We start from the raw sequence: 24,001 nt of genomic DNA, 5'->3' as shown, positions 1-24,001 counted from the left end.
TTTTACATATGTCCATTAAATAATATCCTAGACATAAATATTAATAGCATTAACTTTAAACGTTGTTCAGTGTTGGTTCAGAGTCACAATTAAAGAGTAACTCAAACAGTTTTATATAAGCTCATGCGCGAGTACTACTTTGTTGTTTTCTCTCTTGCAGCGTCACCTATGTTGAACGGAAGGCTCTTCACCCCATTAGTATAGGATGAACCTATAAACTTTAATTAGCAACATAATGAAGACCCTCCCAAATGGTATATCTTCGTACGAAAGTCGTTGACCTTCGAATTCTCTTGACAGTTCGATTGATCATAATGGTCAACACTACAAAGCTTTTCTTCGCTGGCCTCCATGTTCATCTGATATAACGCTATGCGATTTTTTTTCCTTTGGGGCTTTATAACATTATAAAAGATCTTGTATACGTACCGCCGCTAACTAATGGTTTTCCAGAGTTGAGACACATAATTGAAAAGTCTATTTCTTCCATTACTCCGGGCGTGTTAAATAAATTTGGGGGAGTTGGACTTTAGGTTGGATGTGTGCCGTATAACTAAAGGTGTACATAATGAACATTTGTATCAGTTAGTTTACCTTGAATTTGATGTAAGATTTGTTGCCAATAGTCTAAATTTAACTGTTATATCATTGAAACTGTAACATTATTTAATTGACAATCTATTTATGGAATGGCATATTATGCTCCAAATCGTATTAGTAATAACTACTAATAGCTGGGGTATTGATTCTTTCATCACTCTGTATAGTTAAAAATAATGTTACAAACTTTTGAATGATGTTTGCAAAAAAAAAAAAAAACTTTTATAATAAATCAAAGTTAACAGTTGAGTTATAACTCTTAATTCATTATGTATTTGCATAAATAAAAATTTAAATAACTTCGCTTGTTCAAGCTCTTAAATCTCTGAAAGTTCTTCACCGATTGCTTTGAAATTGTTACACAACGATGCATTTGAATAGGCGTTTGTTTTTATATGCCTGTGTCATAGCCGCGACTGGTGGAAAGGTAGATAAAATATATACAGCGGAAAATGTATATGTTTTAAATAATTACATTGATATAGAGTTATATATATATAGGGGAAGGATAGAGATATAAATATATATAAATACAGATAAAGAGAAATAAAGAAATTTGTAAATGAAAAAAAAATTTAGATGTTGAAACGCATGCCAGCCATTAGCTTGTGTTAAATAAACTAACCAATTTTATCGTCAATTATTTGAGATATATGTTTGGCAGTGTTCTCATTAGCTCCAGTGACCTGGTCTTCGTGATCTTTGCAGAGCGTCTGAGCTATCACGAAACGAAGGCCGATCCCAACACGAAGAAAAAGAGCCACACATAAAAGAGATTTGTGTTCGTCCTTCCGTAGCGCTACGATATTCCCATAAAATTTTACGCGCCGCCGCTACATGTCATATCCGTAAAACTTGCAGATACGTTACAGGACCCAACCAGAAATGGCGTGCCCAAGATGGGTTTGCGGAAACATTTTCGAGCAAGTAAGGAAAAATATCTGGATCACAAAAAGAGAATGTACGCAGCGGTCTGTACACAGACGTCTGAGCCTGGAAGCGTCTCGAGCTTCGATATCGTCGGGACATGAACATGAGCGTGTCCGCCTAGCACAGCTGTTTCGGAAACTGTCCAACCTGATCAGTTGGATCCTAAAACTTACAGAAAATTCACTTCACATTTTCCATTATGACATTTTATAACATACCAGTTAAAAATGCATCAAGAGCAAGCTATGAAATTTAATCATTTAAAGTTTAATTAGTTTCTGATTTTAAATAAACATAACGCCCAATTTGTTGATAACATTAATATTTTTAATAAATAAAATTGGCGTGTTAAAGTAATGGCTAGGCTTCTCAATATAGTATTGGACTTTATCTTTTGTAGTCTATGCATTTTTTTAGTTTTTTTCACATTAAAAGTTTATAGCTCCATGTGTGTTTGGTGTGCCAAACAAATAATACGCATTACCATATGCATTCTAAGTGATACCGTAAATAACTTTCTTAGATGTAAAATCGTGTTGCAGCTTTAAGGCGTGATAATGATGATAAGGTAAAACCCTTATTTCTCATACATTTGGGTGAAGTGATGTTGCCCCAATTTATTTTAATGTTTTCATTTTATGTTATGAAAAAAGTGTTGAGTTATTGTTTGTAGGGCTATATTCAATTTAACATTACCAAGATAGGTACTTTGTGTTTCATCACATATAATTTATAAATAATTTGCAATAAACTAGTTGTTTAGCTCAAACTTTAAAGCGGTCTAGCTTACAACTTTAGATTGTAAGTCATGAAAATGTCACCATTATTTTTTTTGTGATGACCTGCAGAGAAAAGATTTTTGATCGAAAGCAGACATTTTTTTTCCCCATTGGGATTAAATTTTACTGAAATCTGTTTTATGCTGCTCTACAAAAACACCGCTGTGACTTCTTTTAGTATAAAACACTCCAATAATATTTCATTTCGTGTATCGTGCATCGCCTCGCTAACGGCGGATATCTGGAATTCAAATATGCCTGCCCACTCCCCTACCCCCTCCCACCCTCAGACAAACCTGCCTGGGTTTTATTAAGAATTCCTTAGCGCCGACAGTGGCAAACACATCTGGGAACCACGAGGTGAGGAGTCTGGGAAAGGAAAGAAGGAGATAGAAAAAAAATAAGAGACCTCCTAGCATACTTCCAGTGTATCTGCATTCTTACCACGTTCCTGATCAAACTTCTGACTTCCCGCCTCCCTCAGTCTGCTCTTTCTCCCCAACGCAGGTCTCACTTCCACCTTGGAAAACTTCTCTTCCAGCCTTTTAGAGCGTCGCTTTGCCCTTCGCCGCTTCTTCTGAAAGTGGCCACCCAGGCCTGAAGTATATACTTGTATGTTGGTACTCTTCCTGAAGGTGACATCACAAGGGTGGTCCGAACTGAAAGTGAAGTATGCAGGTGTACATACTTCTCGCATTATGTACTTGCAGATTTAGAAACTTTGCTATTTAAATAAATATATTTGTTATATTTTACTAAACAATGAAGTCATAAAGAATTAAAAAAAATATCGTCCGTGTAATGTTTACATCATAAACATTTAAGATTTAAAAATATATTATTCATAAATTTTTTAAATAATTATTTTTATATAACAGATTTACATCATTATACCGGCCGTAGATTATGAAAAAGGATAATTTGCAATAATTTCTTGAATTGGTTAAAAGTTTAACTATTTACAGATAAATACTTTCACTATTATTTATTTATTTACACAAACGAATATGTAAATATTCTGTTAATCTGGCTTATGACATTAAAATATACCAAAAATGGTCACATGCGGACAGCTGTGGTCCAAAACAAGGGCAAGTGAAGTACAACTGGACATTAGTCAAGTTTCCACAAAGAGGAAGCAACCAATCAGTCGTTGGCCTGACGCCCTCCGCAGGTGATCCGCGTTAAAATGATCATTATTGCTGCTGTGCTCTGGATTCCCGTCCAGCTTGTCTCCCGCGCTCTGACAGCGCGAAGGGCACTAAGGGCGACACAAGCAAGAGCTTTATACGCCTATTCGCCTCTACGCGTTAGGTACAAAGTGTCTCGCAGTCTTTTCATCTGTAAATAGGTCCGCGAAAACTTTAAACGTAGAAAAGATTACAGACACAATAACTTGGGGAAACATTATTCTAAAAAAATTATTAATTGTATTAAATTTTATTTTAAGATTTACAGCAAAGGCTCCAAAATAACGCTCAATTCAAAAATTTTAGCCACACGATAACTGATTTTCAGTTTATATGTGTATTTTCATATTTCATTGCCTTTAGCGTTTAAATTACGTGAACGCATATTTATTTATCGATTGAGTTTTAAACAACTAAAAATATTTTGTTATGATTTTTTAAAAAATAATTCATGAATGAAAAAAATACAACAAAATCATAACAGGTAATTCCTTATATAAAACATCCCATAATGTTTAGTTATAGCAGAATAAATTCTGCTGGAGGCCGCCATATTGTATGACGTCACGTCTACAGTCTTGTATTTTGTTTATGTTCCCATGAAGTCCGCCGTCTTGGATACCGACATCATTTTTCTGCTGCTTACTCCTAGAGGGTACCAGTGTCGCTCTGTCTCATTACATAAGTTCGATGTTCCAATACATACCAAAGTTATTATGATACTTATCGACATATTAAATTTAATATTATTACAAAATATATTGTAAGCATTGTGATTTAAACCATCACATCTCTAACCTCTAGGTTGGAAAACATACCCCTTTAACCGCACGGCCATCAATACATTTACTAGACAGATAATTTAATAAAATATATAAAAAATTACACACATATTCAGACTTGTATATGTTGTTTTTTTAATTTGAAGGAATAATAGCATCGTCTTTTCGAGACAGAGCCACCATATTTGTTTTCTGTACTTTCTACCAGGAGCGATAGTTAACACACATGTTTTATCTCAACAATATTTAAGAGTAACTTGTGTGTACGGTAATGTGTATATCCAGGTGAAATATGCATTTGCTTTAATATGTATCTGAAGTTAAATATTGGTTAATTTAATTAAATACTTGTGTAAATATTAATTGTTTGGGAAATTTTGAAATATTTCAATTTGTTTACTTAAATTTATGAAAAGGGTTTAACAAATGGGAAATTGTAAGAGATTTGAGTAAGAGTTTATTAAATATTTTTATTAGTTTTGCAATGTCCTTTTAAAATCTTGAAACAAGTGAAGGACAGTAAAAAGTGACTGAGAAATAATTATAAATTCACATTTCTAATTTAACCTGTTATTTATAAATAAGTTCATATTTTGTTATAGTCTTTTAAATATTTACTAGATTCAGAGCATAATTACGAATATTATTCACAGTTAAAATGTGATATTTAAAGATAAATGTTTAACAACATAAACATTGATAATTAATTTTTTGGGTAAAAATTATTTCATATATATTATAATATATAATAGGTTGGAAATAACCTGTATGTAAAGAAAATGACTTTTATTACATTACATAAACGCAAACGTATTTTCATTAGGGGTTTCCACATTTAAAGTCCTAATGCTAAATGCGTGATAATGCTGAAACATGCTTGTCGAACCATGATCGAATCAGTTTTGCAATCGATTATTTGTGTTTTGTGAAGTGGAAATAATTATAAGTAATATTTTTTTTCAAACTTTTGGAAAATACGTAAGTAGTTTACTCTGTAACGTAGCGCGCGGCCGTAAGGACTAGAGTATGGCCCAACCAGCAGAAAGCCCAAGGCCTGGGTCAGTGACGTCATCAAGCACCCGACCACACATGGAGCAGCCCGCGCTCGGGTGTGTATCGACCCGACCCAGAGGCGCGGCTGTCACACGTACCCCACGTCAGTCTGGGAGCTGTGTCGTGTCGTCGCGAGTCGACAACTATAGTTACGCCGTTGTAAGAGCGGACTCTGCTCCGCCTGCAACAGTGAACGAGGGAGACAGAGTGACGCATGCAAGAGCCAACCTGCGACGACCCGCTGGCTGACCAGTGTCGTGGGCGTGCGGCCAGTTGCTGTGTGCTGACACACAAGGATGGAAGGTGGTAGAAAACGGTGCGTTTTGCGGTCGCAAAGCAGAGAGGTGGTAACTCGAGTGCGCGAGTATTTCGAGCGTGAGAAAGCAAACAATGGGCCGTTGTTACCTGTTTCGCAAGCAGTAAACATAACATCAGAAGCAGTTGGATTTGCAAAGACAAATTTTAACGGATCTGCAACGAAAAGATTAAACCGATACTCAAAACCAAAGACTGTCGACGCTAGGGAAACATCCTAATAGACGCAAGCCTGTGACCAGCATTCACAACTTCACACAAGATGCTATTCGACGGCACATAAATCAGTACTACACACGTGGAGAGATACCAACCGTAACGAAAATACTTGCATCGTTGTCTGAGGCAGGTTTATTTTCTGGAGGCAAGACATAATTCAAGATAATAATACATTCGTTGGGGTGTAAGTACAAGAAATACAACAGAACTAACATATTAATATAAAAAAAGACGTAATTGCATTGCGGTGCAGGTTTCTGCGGACAATGTCAAACTTTGACTTTGAAAAAGTGATATTCATCGACGAAACGTGGGTAAACAGCAATCATGGTGTCTCGAAGATATGGACCGACGACTCGTCATCCGCACTGCTGCGACAACCGACAGGCAAGGGTAGTCGTGCTATAGTGTGTAATGCAGGTTCCGTTCATGGATTCGTTAATGGTGCTCTGTGGGCGTTCCAGTCAAAGAAAACGGGGGACTATCACGAAGAGCTGTATTCCGCCGGTTTCATGTCGTGGTTTGAAGGCAAACTGTTGCCAAATATACCCGCCGCGTCCATAATTGTCATGGACAACGCCTCCTATCATTCGGTCCAGGTTGATAAAGCTCCAACAACATGCAACAGAAAAGATGACATTATCCAGTGGCTACATCGCCACAATGTTCCCTGTACCAGTGATTTGAAGAAAGCTGAGCTACTACAATTACTGAAACATCACAAACCGCAACACACTGTTTACAACGTAGATGAAGTGGCTCGCATTGCGGGGCACCGAGTCATCAGGTAGCCACCGTACCACCCTGTTTACAATGCCATAGAACTTATCTGGGCTCACATCAAAGGGCTCGTTGCAAGACGTAATAGTTTGCTGCCATTTTCCCAGGCAAAAGTATTAAAACTGCTACAAGAAGCTGTTCATGAAATCACTCCGGACAAGTGGCGTAAAGCTGTCGAACACACCCATCAGACTATTCTTCACGACTGGGAGCAAGAAGGAGCGAGATACATTGCTGTTGAGACGATTATTGTGAACATCGGGCAGCAAGACAGCAGTAGCGAAAGCGACAGTGACGTCAGTTCTGTTGACGAATCTCCTACAGCTGGTACTAGTTCGCAGTACGACGATCTTGGTGTGTCGCCACTGTGTGACTGAATGTTTACTATGAGCACGAATTGATGCGGTTACACATATGTTTTATCATAACAATGCACGACAACAATTTTCGTTGCTACTTTTTCTTTTACATGTAATCTGAAAATTTGTTGGTATAAGTCGCCACCAACGCGTATAAATGGCCAGGATATTGGTTCATGAATTAATACAAATTTGTTTTTTAGTGAACAAACTTTTAACTTCGTAGGCCATAATGTGTTTCATGCAATTATTTAATACACAATATAAATATTATTTTTCAATAAACTACGGAAACGCCTTACTTGTTTTGTTTTATTAAATGGTAAATAGTGGTTTATGAAGAACGTTATGCAGACTAAGGCGCGTTCTACAATCACACGTATACGAAAACGGATCATATTCCCAGAAACGCAAAAAACTCTGTTTCCTTTAAACTATACCCCAGACGGGAGTGGGCAACGTTTGCGGAAATGTTAAACCATTACGTGTCGGTCAATACGTTCGTTATATTACCAGCTGTGTGTTCGTGTCCGCATCCGTGAATGTGATTGTAGAACGTGCCCGAGAACAGTGGTGGTTCAGGGTGTGATGTCACGTCGGGGTGGCACAAAGACGTGGCAACGCTGCCTGTTGTGTCCAACGACTACCTGGACTGCCTCCCACCTCTCTTGATCTCGCCGACCAATCTTTACACTTGTTCGCGCGAAGGGCGTCGTATTTGGAAGGTCTCGCAGGGACCTACAACGGCGCGACTATAGTCGTCAGAGCAGCCTGCCGGAGTGTCGTCAGCGGGGCTCACAGCGGGTGGCTGGTTGGAGTCCCGCAGCAGCGAGTAGAGACTGGAGCGAGTTGGACTCGCCTGGGGACTGGCTCGGCGCCAAGCTAGTCGGCTCCAGGAACTGGAGGACCACGAGGACCGATGCGGATTGGCTCCAGCACCAGAAGGTGCACCCGGAGGTACGAGCTGACACCGGCCGCCTCACGTAAACACCGACTCAACAGAAGGCTGGGGAATCGTGACAGTTGAAGGAGTGACGTCACGCACAGTAGGCCGACACGACAGCCCTGGCCGGACCCTTAGCCCTGCCACCTGAACGAGCGAGACAGTCATCTCTTTCTTTACTAGACGCGTTGTTTTGTTGTGATTTTTGTGGCAGTCGGCCGTTTGTATTTTAATGTTAATTTGTTTATAGTGTTCATTTCTGAGTCAGTACTATATTAAAAAAAATATTTTTTAACATTGAACACATGCGGGTCTCAAACTGCAGAATAAACTATACAAACGGACCAACAGTGCACGTGATAAAATTTGTACAAAATGTTGGCCGAAAAGAAATGGCGTACAGCTATTCCAGAGTAATATCAAACAATGTTGATTCCTGAAACCATATCTAAATCTTATATACCGGGCGATTCAAAAAGAAAGAACTGATTCCATGATAAAATATTTTGTAAGTAAATTTATGAATCAGAATGAGGGAGTGACTGTTTGAAAGGTAAAATTTTTGAGTTCCATATGGTTTCCACGTGACCGCGCCAGGTGCATCGGCCTCCCAAGTACGCTCAGTTTTTTTGACTGTCAAAATGGCGACTCCTCAACAAAAGGCGTTCTGTTTTTATTGAGTTTGCTAAAACTAAATCAGTGATAACATTACAGCGTGCGTTCAGAGTGGAATTCAATCGTGAAGCACCTTCTCCCAAGAACATCCGAAGGTGGTTCAAACAGTTTGAAGAGAGCGGGTGGGTGTCTGTGTAAAGGAAAAAGTTCCGGGCCACCGCGAACTTCAGAGGAAGACGTGGTGAGAATCCGTGCTGCGTTTCAGTGGAGCCCAGCCGTGCTAGTCGTGAGCTGACAACCCCAAATTACTCAACCCACGGTATGGAGTGTACTTAAAGACGGTTATAATTGAAACCGTACAAACTGCAGCTCCTCGTTCAGGCGCTTAAAAACGACTACGACACATGGAATCTTGCAACCAGTTGCTGCAAATGATGGAGGACAACGAAAAATTTTCAGTTCACTTTTAATTTTTAGTGATGAAGCCACTCTTCATCTGATTGGCAATGTCAACCAACACAATGTGCGAATTTGGGTAACCGAAAATCCTCATGTCATTGTTTAGCATGAAAGAAATTCCCCTAATTTAAACGTTTTCTGTGTTGTATCCTGCAACAAGGTTTTATTCGAGGAAGACACTGTTACAGGGCAAACCTACTAGGATATGCTACTAAACTGGCTCTTCCCTTTAATGGAAGATGATTCAAATGAACTCATTTTTCAACAAGATTGGGCACCTCACCACTGGAGCATATCATGTTTAAATGAAAAACGGCCTCAGCGATGGATTGGTCGGATAGCGGCTCAAGTAATTGCTCAATGTGCTTGGCCTCCTAGATCTCCTGAACTCACAGTTTGTGATTTTTTCCTCTGGGGGTTTGTAAAGGATAAAGTCATTGTTCCACCATCACCAACTGACCTGGATCACTTAAAACATCGAATTACAAAAACGATCAATTAAATTGATCCTGATATGCTTCAACGTGAATAGGAAGAATTCTCATATTATATATCTTGATGTTGTCCGTGCTGAAAAGGGTGGCAATATTTAACAAGTTTAACATGATTGTGAAATAATACTTGACTCTGAGTATAATACTTGTATTATAGGTCCGTTTTTTATATATTTAATCATGGCATCTGTTCATTCTTTTTAAATCGGTCTGTGTATAAATAAGTGAAAGTGATAACAGTATGTGTGTTCATGGAAAACTTTTGGAATGTACTGACAAGCCAGTGATTGAGAGAGGCAGGTTAAGAGTTTTTTGCATTTTAAATGTGTGATAGACGCATTATTTATCAAGGAAAGAGGGAAAAGGTATGATTCTTTTTCAATAATATGATGTGCTGTTATTTAACTTTGGTATTTTACTTGCCATATTTAAATTTTTTTTATATATTTAAATTAAGTATACTATTAATTTATAAATACTATAAATTTTCTTTAATGTATGGGCTGCTATTTATTAATATTAAATTTTTTACTACTGACATAAAATTTTTTGGATGTTAATTCTATACACGTATAGAAATTTACTTTATATATGTGTATATTTCCAATATTAGGTATACAAATTTCTAAAATTTTGAGGCACTCCGACTGCATTAAAAGTCACTTTAGATTCTAGTAAATTTAATAGAATCAGTACACGAGTTTTCACTACAGTTTGAAGCAAACCACAAACATTTATGTCCCATCGCTTTGAATACCTTTGTATAGCGTAATGACGTAGTGAATATTTCTCCTAAGAGTGACATATAGACGATTTACAACCAAACTTTTCAGCCATTGAAGAAGGAATAGTCAATATGGTGGGTTGTGCACATTTAATCCATCTATATTGGGAACAGGTCCCACTTTTATGCCTAATTTGTGCTCTATTTTCGTGACTAATACGTCCTGTGGTTTGCGGTAACTCATCGTGAAACATTATGTATATCAATATCATTTTGCGAGGTTTTGGGCCCCCTTAAATTTTTACCTTTTTTTTTTGTTGCTACAATTATATTGAATCACTTATCGTAATTTTTGCGTATCAAGGCATAAATAATATTCATACATTCCATAAATAGTTGCAACCAAGTATTTACCAACAGGCTCTAGTCTGTAAGTGCCACGAGGATTAACATATTATTTCACGAGGCCGTCTATTACTATCGTGATAACCACACCAGTTCCAGCGTTGATTTTATCGAATGTGCGAAAGGTAAGTCTATTCCACGTGAAAGGAAAATAATTAGCATTGAAGCTTTTTGCAAGTGATATATAGAAAGGCCTTATCCACCAATGAAAAAATATGTAACAAGTTATTAGTATTAAGTTGAATCTTCAGGGAGAAATAAAATCTGATAATACTTGTTCAGCGGAATGATCCTCCTTCCTTGGTAAAATCAAAGATCATCTTATTTGCTATTATATGCTTATATGATATTATTTTGGTATATTTGGACTGTGGGTGACCGAAAACTTTGATAAATTGTCAATTTTCACATAAAAATAAAGAGAAAAACTGCCTCCTACATACGAGTATAAAGCTCTCTAGCCGAGGTTCTTTATGAAACAGAATATAAAGGATAATTTTGTGTTTAGACAGCATGTAGAACAATTAAGCTAATCTTTATGTCTGCGAAAGTTATGAGTTAGTAAAAAAAAATATTCTTTAGAACCAAAAAAACTTAGTTTTTAATACCAATAATATGTCATTCTAACGAAGTAATTTGTACTTTGTAATTGTTTTTATTAACTTTAGCAAAAAAAACCTTTATCATTTTATACCTGGTTGGCGTGAACTTTCTAAAATATTACAATTACTATAAAAATGTTTCGTCAAAACTGATAAATACCTTAAAACCTTCAATACAAGATTTTGAAAAAAAAACTATGCCAATTAAGAAAATGTGATATTATCTGACCAATTTCGTAATACGAGACTTGCAAAGCAGCCACCGGTTGAGGTAATACAGCGAGGCCATGTGAAAAATATAATTGGAAAGAAATATTAATATTATACGAGTTATGACCAGCAGCCGTACACATGGTTTTAGTATTTATGTTAAAACCACACATATAAACAACAATTTAACGCACCACTCGATTTCCACACACAGTTTGCCTTATCTTCTTATTACCAAATAGTTTGTTTCCGATATTGATAAAACTTCTTGCCGAGACACAGATTTGTGCGCTTGAATTACTGGAGTTTCGTTTCAGTGTCTGAAGTTGTTATGCCATACCTATGTGGCATTATATATATATATATATATAATGTATAGACCAATTTATTAGGTCGGCTGGTGGCGTGCGAAAGTAAACTAAAATATTATAAGTAAAAATATCATAGATTATGGCGTTAGTTCAAAGTTTTACATTAAATGATTTTAATTTTAAAAACTTTATTTGAATCTACATATCTAAAAAAATTGTATGTCTATTCTTTCCTGCGGTGAAAAATGTTAATTATTTTTTGAAAAATTAAGTTTATGTAAATTAATTTATAAAATGATATTTGAATGGGGGTTCAAAAATAGGTTGTTGATTATTCGTAATTTTAAAATTTTTATTTTAAAAAATAATTTTACATCAAAATATATCTAAGTTGTGCATATTTTACTCCTTAATAAGGTTAAATCACGTTAATCATCGAAACCATTCGTTGCAAACCCTAAAAATTTCGAAAATTTCAGGAATTTCAAATATCTATTCCTTCGAGATGGAGTCTTCCGAAACATTGAGGTCCTGCCCCCCCCCCCCCCTTTTCAACCCCCCAAAATAGTGAAAAATTGGAGGAAATTGTATTAAAATTAAGTCATTACGAACTAAAATGTCCGGGGCATGGTGGAACCTTTACCCAAAGTCAACTTCCCCATCAAATTTGAGGGAGGGTGGGATGCAAAACCTCAAAATTTCGAAAAATTTAAAAAATTTCTTAAATTTAAGTATACTTTTTTTTTAAATTTGGAGTGTTTCCTAGCCATTCGGGGTCCTCAAACTAACCTCCCCCCACAAGGAGTCAAAGCCCCAAAATTTCGAAGTTTTTAGAAATTTCAAAACTCTATTCTCTTTAGATTTTGAGTGTTTCCGAGCCATCCAGGGTCCTCAACATACCCCCTCCTCTAGGAAAAAGGCCCCAAAATTTCGAAAATTTCCGAAATTTTGAATATCTGGTCTGTTTCGAGAGATAAATAGAGATAGAGAGATACATAGATATATAAATGTTGATATATATAGAATATATATATATATATATATATATATATATATATATATATATAGAGAGAGAGAGATGGATAGATGATTTGTATATGTGTAACTACTTCAAACATATTACAAAACAAAACTGAATGCATGCCGAGCATTAGCTAGATAATGAATTTTTTTAATATTATTAATCTCTTATTTTTCAGCTATTTTCTATAGTGCTTTATGTAGTCTGGATTACATACAGTACAGACCACCAATTTTTAGATATACACTGGCAGAACAACGTCTGTCGGGATCTGAAAGTGATATAAATTATTTTGCACAATTGACATTCAAATTAAGAAGAAAATTACTAACTACATCTGATTTCGAAAAAGGTCCTCCTCACCCTGTGTTCAGCCCAGGCCACGCCGGGTACTGCAGCTAGTACAAACATATATACATATACATATTATGACATTTTAGTTGACGATGGTTTTGGAGTCTATGAATCATGAAACCTAAAGCTATTTAAAAAAATCCGGAATTCGCACCTTGATAAAGGCTACAACTGGTATTACTTTTTCGAAATTAACCTAAAATAAGTAAATAATAAATTTCAGAAATAAAAAGAAATTCATTTAATTTTGTAAATTGTTATGTAAGTATGTAGCAAATGACCTAAACCCATCAAAAACTCTATGTTTAAGAATTTACGTACATACATAATATTAAACTACAAAGAATAAGAAACCAAAAAAAACTAAGGATATTTGTGAAACTATTTTTTATTTAAGTCATAATGTTTGAAACATCGTAGGATTTGTTTATATGTAAAACTGTGGTGGCCATATTCCGCTTATCCAAAGGAGTATAGAAATTAACAGAGATTTACTCCCTGTAAACACCACAAATCTTTGAATTAAGTAAAAAACATAGTCCAAAATGAATCATAAAGTATAAATAACGACCAATTTGACAAAAAAATTTCTACTACTCGAATGACAATGTTAACATCCAACTGAAATTTAATTGAAGTAGGTAGTTAAAAATATATATATAAAAAATTTAATAAATTTAAAACATACATAAATAAAATTATCTCTCACTCAACCAAACATAATGTTTAATCAATACTAATCCTTACTAATCCTTACTAATATTATAAATGCGAAAGTAACTGTGTCTGTCTGTCTGTTTGTTACCTTTTCCCGGCTGAACAGCTGAACGGATCGTAATGAAATTTGCCAAGGAGATAGATTATATCCTGGGAATGGACATAGGCTATCTTTTGTCTAAAAAAATAAATTTTAAACGTGTTAAAAAAATATATATCATAATTTTATGCAATGTGTGTCATAGATACACAAACTGTTAGTGTCATTCCTCTATGTCTGCCGAGCAATAGCTTTCAAGCCATTATGTTACGTTTTGCTATTGCAAGGAACTAAGTAGAGAGTAAGAAAAAAATAAAGATCTTGACAGTTTGTAGTGTCGCCATATTTGTTTCAATTTTTAATACCGTTTTTGTATATTACAATTTAAATTGCAGAAAAAATTATTTTTCATAAACACATAAATAGTGAGTGTGTGTCATTTCTCTATGTCCACGAGGTCTCGCCGCGTCATTTTTCTCCTTGGGGCGAACCCGTCCGCTTAGTTAAATAAACAGCTTTTATCGTTGATTGATTTCATGATTTATTTCATGAAAATCTGATCTCATAAAAAAGTAAGTTTTATAGACATTTCATAGGTGTCTCTCTCTGAAGTTCAATCTATGAATCATTACAAATTTCTTTCCTTTATTTTTTTAGTTTGATTTGGTACAATATGATTTCACTAAAAATCAATTTCTACTCCTTCCTATTTTCATTTCCACATTACGAAGTTTCACTTCTTCCGCGCGGAGGTACTCCACGCAATATTTTTGCATGCAATTAAAAACTATTTTTTAATGATGCCAAAGAAGTATAACTTCTCATGCGCGTACCTAAGTACAGGCACCCATTTTTTTTATTTAATTTGTTCTATATATACCTATATATATATATTTTTTTTCTCCCTACCTAGGCAACTCATAATTCTTTTAAATTTCACGTGCATATTTTCAATGTCATTTGAGTTGTACATTTTTTTTGTCAAATTGGTCATTATTTATACTTTGTTTCATTTTGGAAACATACGTATTTTTAGGTATTATGACAAATAAAAAAATTAATTACACTAACATTCTTAGGTTTTTATTGTGTGAATAGTTTCAAGTTCCATATTATGTAGGTATATCAATTCTTAAACTTATAAATTTCTTCTAAATTTATTTATAGGTTGGTATGGCCTACTAATTTTTTCTATTTGTCAATATTGTCATTTTGTTTACAGTACAGGAGTTTTGTTTAGTGTTTATAATTTATCTGCTGAGAGACAAGAGTTTTAGGGCTACTGAGACCAAAGACCAGAAATATTTATCAATTATGTAATATATTGTTGAAATATTTGAATTTTACTATTTCAGGTAGGTTGATTTTTTTTTAATTAATTAGAATAGTTAGGCGTAGTTGCCATCTTCCTTTATTTCATATTAAACATTATGTTTGGTTGAGTGTGAGATAATTTTATTAATGTATGTTTTAATTTCATTTATTTTCTTATATATATATATATATATATATATTTACCTACCTACTTCTATTAAATTTCAAGTGGATGTTAATATTGACATTCCAGTTGAATAAATTTTTTTGACAAATTAGTTGTTATTTATACTTTCTGTTTCATTTTGGACTATGTTTTTTTACTTAATTCAAAGATTTGTGGTGTGTACAGGGAGTGATATCTCTATTAATTTCTATACTCCTTTGGATAAGCGGAAGATGGCCACCACAGTTTTACATATAAACAAATCCTACAAATGGTTTAAACATTATGACAAATAAAAAATAGTATCACAAACATCCTTAGTTTTTTTGGTGTTTATTGTTTGTAGTTTAATATTATGTATGTACGTAAATTCTTAAACATAGAGTTGTTTATTAATTTATTTAGAAAATTATTCATAGGTAGGTAATAAGTTTTCCTTTATATTTCTTTCTATTTAGAGTGTTTCCGAGCCATTCGGGGTCCTCAACATCACCCCCCCCCCCCCCCCAGGTTGTTAAAGCCCCAAAATTTCGAAAGTTTAACGTTTTTAAAAAATCTTTCTCTATCGATTTTAAGCGTTTTTGAGCCATTCAGTGTCCACGAACCCCGCGCCCCCCTCTGGGAAAAAGCCTCAAAATTTCGATAGTTTTAGGAATTTAAAATATCTATTCTTTCGAGATGGAGCGTTCCGAAACATTCCAGGTCCTGAACCTCCAACACCCTCCCTTTTCTGAAAATTGAAAGCCACAAAATTTCGAGAAATTGGAGGAAATTGTATTAAAATTAAGTTATTACTAACTTAAGTGACCGGGGGATGGCAGAACGTTTACCCAAAGACGTGTTCTCCAACAAATGTTTTGGTAAAGGGATTGGGGGAATGCAAAACCCCAAAATTTAGAAAAATTTCTTAAATTTAAGAATAAGTTTTTACTATTTGGAGTGTTTCCGAGCCATTCGGGGTCCTCAAACTTCCCTCTCCCCACAAGGAGTCAAAGTCCCAATAATTAAAAAATTTCCCAAAATAGCCAAAACCCTATTCATTTTCGATTTGGAGTGTTTACGAGCCATTCGGGGTCCTCAAAATCACATCCCTTCCCCCCCCCCCTCAGGGGTCAGCACTCCAAAATTTAAAAAATTTCAAATATCATTATTTCGATTTTTATTGTTTCCCAGCCATTCAGGCTCCTCAAAATCACCCCTCCCCCTCTGGGGACAAAGCCCCAAAAGTTCGACAATTTCAGGAATTTCAAAAATCTATTCTTTCAAGATGGAGTGTTCCAAACCATTTGAGGTCCTGAACATCCACTTTCCGCAAAAGTGAAAGCCCTAAAATTTCGAAATATAAGAATATATATAATTGGATGTTGGCATGTATGACGTCGATAAACTCTTACACCGTTTAAACGATCGCCATGAAAGTTGGCACATCGAAGTGTTTTTATCATGGAGACGGTTTATATGCTAACCATTTTTTTTGTAACACGCCGCTAGATGGCGCTATAGCGCATCAACGTCTTAACCTTTTAACCGATCGCCATGGGTAAAGAGAAAACCATAGGTCACAGATACACAAACAGTAATTATGTGTCATTTCTTAATGTCCACCACACTGGACATATCGCTATCCATTGTGCTGTAACCCGCGGACAATATACCACCCGGTGTTCAGCCCGGGCAAAGCCGGGTACTGCAGCTAGTATGAAATAAACGAAGAAGGCAATTACACGTAATTACTCTAATTAAAAAAAATTCTACCTACCTGAAATAGTAAAATTCAAATTTTTCAACAATATATTACATAATTGACAAATATTTCTGGTCTTCGGTCTCGGCAGCCCTAAGAGACGCTTGATGCTCAGCAGATAAATTATAAATACTAAACCAAACCCCTTGCAAATAAGAAAGTACTGTAAAAAAAATTGACAAATAGAAAAAAATTAGTAGTAAACAAACACTCGCTTTAAAATTAAGATATATTTTTTAACCAGTTTAAAGATTTTTTTTTAGACAAAAGACTAACGATTAATAAAAAAATAACAGTGATATATACTGGTGTATTGAGGCACTACGATACAGAGCCTTAATTTTTCTTACTATCTACTCAATTCCTTACAATAGAAAAACGTAACGTAATGGTTTGAAAGCTATTGCTCAGCAGACATAGAGAAATGACACTAACAGTTTGTATATCTATGACACACATTACATAAAATTAAGATTTTTTTTAATGCGTTTAAATATAATTTTTTTTACAAAAGATAGCCTATGTCCATCCCCAGGATATAATCTATATACTTTCCAAATTTCATTACGATCCGTTCAGTTGTTCAGCCGGGAAAAGGTAACAAACAAACAAACAGACATACAGACAGACAGACAGACAGAGTTACTTTCGCATTTATAATATTAGTAAGTATATATCACATTATCCAGGACACGATAAATAACCTTAATTTGGCAAAAGTTCCTTTCAATTTGATACATAAAATTTAAACATAGGCCAAACCCATCCAAACGGTTATAATAAGGGGAAGGTTTTTAAAACTAAAAAATCGCCTTAACTCTCATTATATAAAAAATATCAAATCCGTTTTAATGTATTAACTATAACTAGAAGGAGTAACACCAAAAGTTTATTAAAGATATATTTTTGATACAAACAACTATAACGACAAAGGGCAAAAAAAAAAAAAAACTAGTTTTTGAGGACAAAGAAATAACTCCCTAAATTGGCACAACATCGAAAACACTGGAATTTTTGTAAATGTTATAGTTTTTATTTAAAACTTTTTACACAAACCATATTTAATAAAATTAACTATTGCATAATTTTCATACCATGTACACTATTAAGTCCGTTCATGTTTATTTTAATAGCTTAAAATTTTATATATAACCTTCGTTCCAAATAATTTGTATACGACCAACCATTACAGCAAAGTGGGGAAAAAACAATGATAGGATGATAAAAGTGTTTGAAGATCAAAAGAATTCATAAATACTTTAGTAGGCATAAAATGAAATGAGTTGTAGAGTATTCATTGTTGGATACATTGAGTTAAAAACATTCGAAACCTTTTCGCTGCATGGAATATGACAAAATGATCAAAACTATCATTGAGAAACTTTCAGGAAATCATGGACATTAGGTCTTTAAAATTGTCCGTATTTTTATTCAAATATCCGGAACATTTCCTGAAGAATAAGTAACATCCTTTAAATTCTTATTCACTTAATCGAGCGGAAAAGCGAATCAAAACTAACACTGTTATGACAGTCCCGATAATTTTTTTTAATGCAAAATAAAAAAGAAGTCACTTTAAATTATATTCATATTGTTACGAACACGAGAGACCAGACCGCGATGCCAGGTTCGGAGCTGGCTGGCGGCCCCGCACGGCCACTGGTGTCATGCGCCAACCATTTACGAAGGACATGCCACGCGTGTCTGGCCAGATTACAACGGTCTTCGTTACCCCCTTCCTCCTACGGCACCCCACGCAAAGTTATGCTTCGGCGCTGTTATCTATCGCTGAGCGGCCTTGGGAATTCTGCGGGCCGCCACGCAGAGCAGCGTGATATTACGCCGTTCTTCTGGACAGTTCGGGTGTCGGGTCTTCCCAGGATGACACAGCTCGTCACATCTCTCGTCGGTTAGAAAATGGCGCCAATGTACTTAAGCAGTGACGCCGGCCTCCACGAGGATTTTTTTTGCAACGGAATTCCTCAAGGAGTTCAGTGAGAGTGCGGCGATGGAGTTCCGCAATAGTTTCCGAGCGAGTTACGAGAGTTCCGCGAGTTCCGCGAGTGAAGGGAAGTGCGACCTCGGCGAAGAGGGTGAGAGACCCCCTCGAGAGTGGCGCGACGTGGAGCGACGGGACTGCGAGAGTGCGACTGAGTGGCGCGAGACTGTGTGTGTGGACAGGCGCGGGGTAAGGGGTGAACCACTGTTGAGCCTAGATCCAGTGACGAGTGCCAACTGTGGAACTTGACAGACATTGAATGACAGAAAAATAGCCATATTTAAATGCCTGCGATTTGTGATCTGACATACTTAAGTACAATTATTTTTATTAATTTAAATATTGGTATTCAATAAAACTGTAAAAAAACTTGATTGGGCTATCCCTTACGAATACAGTCCTCCCCACATTTTAAATCATAACAATACAAACTGAATATTTTTTTTTAAAACTTTATTTAGCTATTTGTTATATTTTGCAACTTTACTACAATAAAATTTTTTCAGAACAATTTCTCTAGTTGTTTAATATAATACGTAACTTTTTCTTCTGTAGATTTACTTTAATTTGATTATCATTAATTTTATCACGCACAATTATCATACATTTAATACAAAGAATTATAACAATTTATTGCTAAAATACGTTTAAAGATTTAAAAAAAATGTTTTTTCTTATAAAATGGTTGTTGTAAGTTAAAGGTACTATAATTAAATTAGGTACGGAAAGTTTACATAAATGTACAAATAATTTACAAATGTATATATCAAAATCTTTATAAAATGAATAAAAATTGTGATCTTTCTTTTAAATACTTAATGCGATAATTTTCCATTACTTTCCATTACTTTAAATATCATTCTATATTAATAACATTAAGTAATATAGTATTTTATTTAAAACATTTTCTTCGTTTAGCAGCTCGCTTTATTAATAAAATGAGTAGCCTTTACTTTCAGAAAAAATACTTACCACAGTCATGACTTGTTTCACCAATATTTTACGGCATTTGAGCGGAATATTTTCTTATCATACTTTATATGAAGGAAACACTGTGAATATACTTAGTGCCGTTTATGTTTATAATTGAAAAAAAAAATGTGTTAAGCTTAACAGAAAATAAAAAAAGATTAAACCAACACAATTAAATAAAAACTACACAACCTAATACTCCCAGAATTAAAATGCATTGAAAAATTATTTCATTACTAAACAAACCCATAAAAAAGTAATTGATTTTATTAAGAACTTGTGAAATTTATAAAAGCATAAACGATTTTATAAACCATCTGTTCGTATAAAATATGAAATACCACTGGTGAATTAAATAAAATATAATATATTTGAATATTTAAAAACTTACCAAATTTCTTGAGACAGCATGAATATTCTGAAAAATAAAAACAGACACAAATATCATGTAAGTTCAAGGAACATAAATAATTACAAGGCTTTACCAATAATTTAACATTTAAGATAAAAAAAAGCTATTATTACATTCAAACACTAAATAACAATAATTCATGTAGCCCACAATTGGATATCTAACATATAAAACTTTTTTTAAATTCCGTAGTTAAAATAAAAACCTATCTTCCTTTAGAAACTAAAAGTTGAATTGATTGATCAAAACGAAATTGAATGGGCGAAACCTGGAGGACAGTGGGAAAAAAAGAAAATTAATATTCGTCGAGTTGAAGGGGATTGCTGACTTTTCTCCAGATGTATTAATTTCATCTGACTTGCAAATCACAGATTTCTTTAACACTCTTTCTTCTCAGTATTCAAAAATTTATAAATTGTATATTTAAATAAATTTTTAATTTAAGTTTATACCAAAAGCAAAAAAAAATGTGCTTTCTCTAATTGATATATTAATAAGAAGGGTTTCAGGTGCAACAGTAAGCAAAAGCTAAATAAATTGTATGCCCTTAAAGCAGAAACGAAGTGTTTTTCTTTCGAACTCTGTAAGCACGATAAAAAGGTAAAGAAAGTACCGCATTCATAAAGAAATCGGTAGAGAAAGGAAAACTTAAATTTTTAGCACATAATATAACAGAGGGTAAAATTTAAAGTAATAATTACTTTAGAAAAATAATAACCTATAAGTACAATCGTATGCTATAGTTCCTACAAACCCTGGTGCAAGTCCGAGGTGTGAGGTTTCGGTGTCGACCATCTTGGATTGTTTCATCGTGGCCGCTATCTTAGAACCTTAACCTTTGCTTTAGACATTAAACTTTAATTTTTGCACAATATTTACGGAAGCAGACTTAAATTCGCCATTATTTACTCAAAATTAACTAAAATAACCCTACATTTTTAGTTTTAGAAATAGTTTGCAACCAAAGAATTAAAAAAAAAAAATAAAAAAATTTAAACGTTTCCTTTTCGAAAGAAAAATTTAGGTTTTAATTGTCAATTTCTCGCTTTATAATACTAAAATTTTCGAAGCCTTGAAATTTCTCAATAAAGCATTAAATTCCCCATTTAACAACCTGGAAGGGAACTTTAAATATGTCCCCGGCTGCCAATTTGAATTGTGCCGTCCTGATTTATTACCTCACGTTAACCGCTTTGTTTTTTGTCTTTTCGCAATTTTTGATATTACCTTCATAAATTATGAGTTCATGTCCGCCCTATTTTAAAAATTTTAATAATCAAACATAAATTTTAAAAAATATTTAATAACAGTTGCAATATATTTTATATAAAAAAGTGCGCGTTTATCTCAGTACATATGATAAAAATTATTTATATATTATTTATTTATTCAATTTTTGTTCTGTAGATCCCATATACAGATAAGGACTCCGGGATATAGAAGAAGTCAAAAATTACAAATATATACATATATACAAACAAACTGTACAACCACAAAAATTAAATATTACAGAGTACTTCTACATTTCAAAAGTAAGAAGGAGATATTAAAAAAAAAATGGGTACATAAGAAATTGTATTAACTGAAGTCTAAAGCTCAGAGTGAAGAGTTAGTTCACAAAACTCAATATTTTTCTCCTCGTTTTGTGATGTATTTAAATAAAATTTACCAAAGTTTAGTTTTCTTATCTGTTATTAAGTCAAAGAATTCTATCAGAGAGTAGGAAGGATGTTCTAACAGAAATTGTTTGATTGTTCTTTTGAATATAGGTCAATCGGTTAATTTGCAACGTGCGCTTCGACATTCAGAGGCCCGCCGGCTCCTCCCCTTCCCTCGTTCCCCTTAGAGCCCCCTCCCGCCAGCCCTTCTGACATCCGCGTGACGTAGGCGCCTCCTTCAGGGCCTACTGAGTGTGCCACTAGCGCCATCTGGATTTTTTATATATAGGGCTGTAATTATTTTGCTCTTTCGGTTCTGTTCCGGCAGCGATCGCCGTGAGGGGTGCTTCGGCGTCGCGCCGTGTCACGCATGGCTAGTCGGTATTTTACTTTTTTTTTTCTTTCTCGATAATTCTGTAGTTTGCCTTCTGCGTCATGTTTGGCTTGCCTCCTTTTGGCCTCATAAAGTAATGTTTGCTGGACACCGAATTTGTTTCGTAATTTTCTGGTTTGCGTTGCCAGTGTGTTTCAACTTGTGCATTTCTTTGATTTTGTGTTTTTGCTTTCGACCCTTTTCCGTTGGGGCGTTTGCCGTTTTACTCCGCCGCACCTTTCACGTCCGGACAGACAGCATTCTATCTGCAATTGCTTGATTTAAATAACGTTTGCACATAACATTTGTATATTGGCTATTTGCATTGCTCACCAGTTCCTGTTTACGTAATTCTTTCTTTTGTAATTCTTGTTGTGTGTTGCCCCTCTACATTCATATGGGGCTTGATTTAAAGAATAATAAAGTTGTGTATTTTTGTATTTCTGATAATTACGCTTATTTCTTAAGGTTTTTTTTGGAGGGGGCTTAATTGTTCTCGCTCAACACGTCTGGCACTCTGCCTGTCCCTTTACAAGGGCCATTGTTTTTTTTTTATATTTCTAATTGTTAACGTCATTGAGGTAAAGTGAGGTGGATTTCCCCTTCCCCTTCATGATACTTCGAATTCTGCGCAACTCTGCTAGCAGAGTGTTTTTGCTGTTGTGTTAACTGTTTCAGAGCCATGTCTTCGCCGGGGGTTGCCTGGTTATATAAGCTGCACAAGGAGGAACTCATCCAACATTGCGAAGAAAATCAATTAGAGGCTTCGGCGACGGACACCGTGGCGGTGCTTCGCGCGCGCCTCGCTCAGTTCGTGCGTGACTCGTGTGCAGCCATTCCTGAGCCCCGGACACGGCAGTCCCCTCCTGACGTGAGTCCGCCCACGGGCGCTTCCTTTATTCAGAAGCTCTTCTTGGTAGCCTTAGAGCCGCTCCCTGTGTTGGGCGGAAGCAAGCCGCGTGCCGCTTTGGATTTTGTGATCGCCGCAGAGTGATTGTTTAAATTGAATTTGGTTCCTGTTGAGGCTTTCATGAAAACCCTACTGAGTAAGTGCACTGGCACTTACGTGCAACTTCTTACGCAGGCTATTTCGCATGGCGACGATTTCGTGGTGTTTAAAATACAGTTGGTTCACACTGTTTGTCCGCCCCGTGTTCTCGACGTGTGTAAACGAGAGCTGGTTTTTCGCTTTCAAAAGCCCGATGAATCTGTCACTCAGTTTGTAAATTCTGTTATGATTATGCCGATGCTTTGAGTTTGGGAATTCCTGAAGGGTAATTTGTGCAGTTGATCCTAGGTAATCTTGTGCCGGTGGTGCTTCAGAACTGCGCTATGTTGACACCTCCATCTACCCTGAATGCCTTATGTGAGTGGGGTGGCGAGGTAGAAAGCCGTATCGCTGCGGCAAGAAAAAACCGCTCTGAATTTCCCGTGTCTATGCGCGGAGCTGACTCTAAGTCG

The 24,001-nt window shown here is 35.3% G+C and overlaps 1 protein-coding gene across 1 annotated transcript in view; it reads right to left on the bottom strand.

Annotated features, from left to right (window-relative positions):
• Positions 1-24,001, bottom strand: part of LOC134536501 (5-hydroxytryptamine receptor-like) — a 1,474,690-nt gene that overhangs the window by 1,091,104 nt on the left and 359,585 nt on the right. Inside the window, exon 2 of the mRNA XM_063376223.1 lies at positions 20,489-20,515. The gene's annotated coding sequence lies outside the window, so the exon portion shown is untranslated. The remainder of the gene's footprint in view (positions 1-20,488; positions 20,516-24,001) is intronic.

Source organism: Bacillus rossius, chromosome 11 (genome assembly GCF_032445375.1).
Source record: "Bacillus rossius redtenbacheri isolate Brsri chromosome 11, Brsri_v3, whole genome shotgun sequence".
NCBI classification, from domain to species: Eukaryota; Metazoa; Arthropoda; class Insecta; order Phasmatodea; family Bacillidae; genus Bacillus; species Bacillus rossius.
The sequence above is the reverse complement of the archived record's forward strand: the minus strand, read 5'-3'. Positions and strand labels throughout refer to the sequence as shown.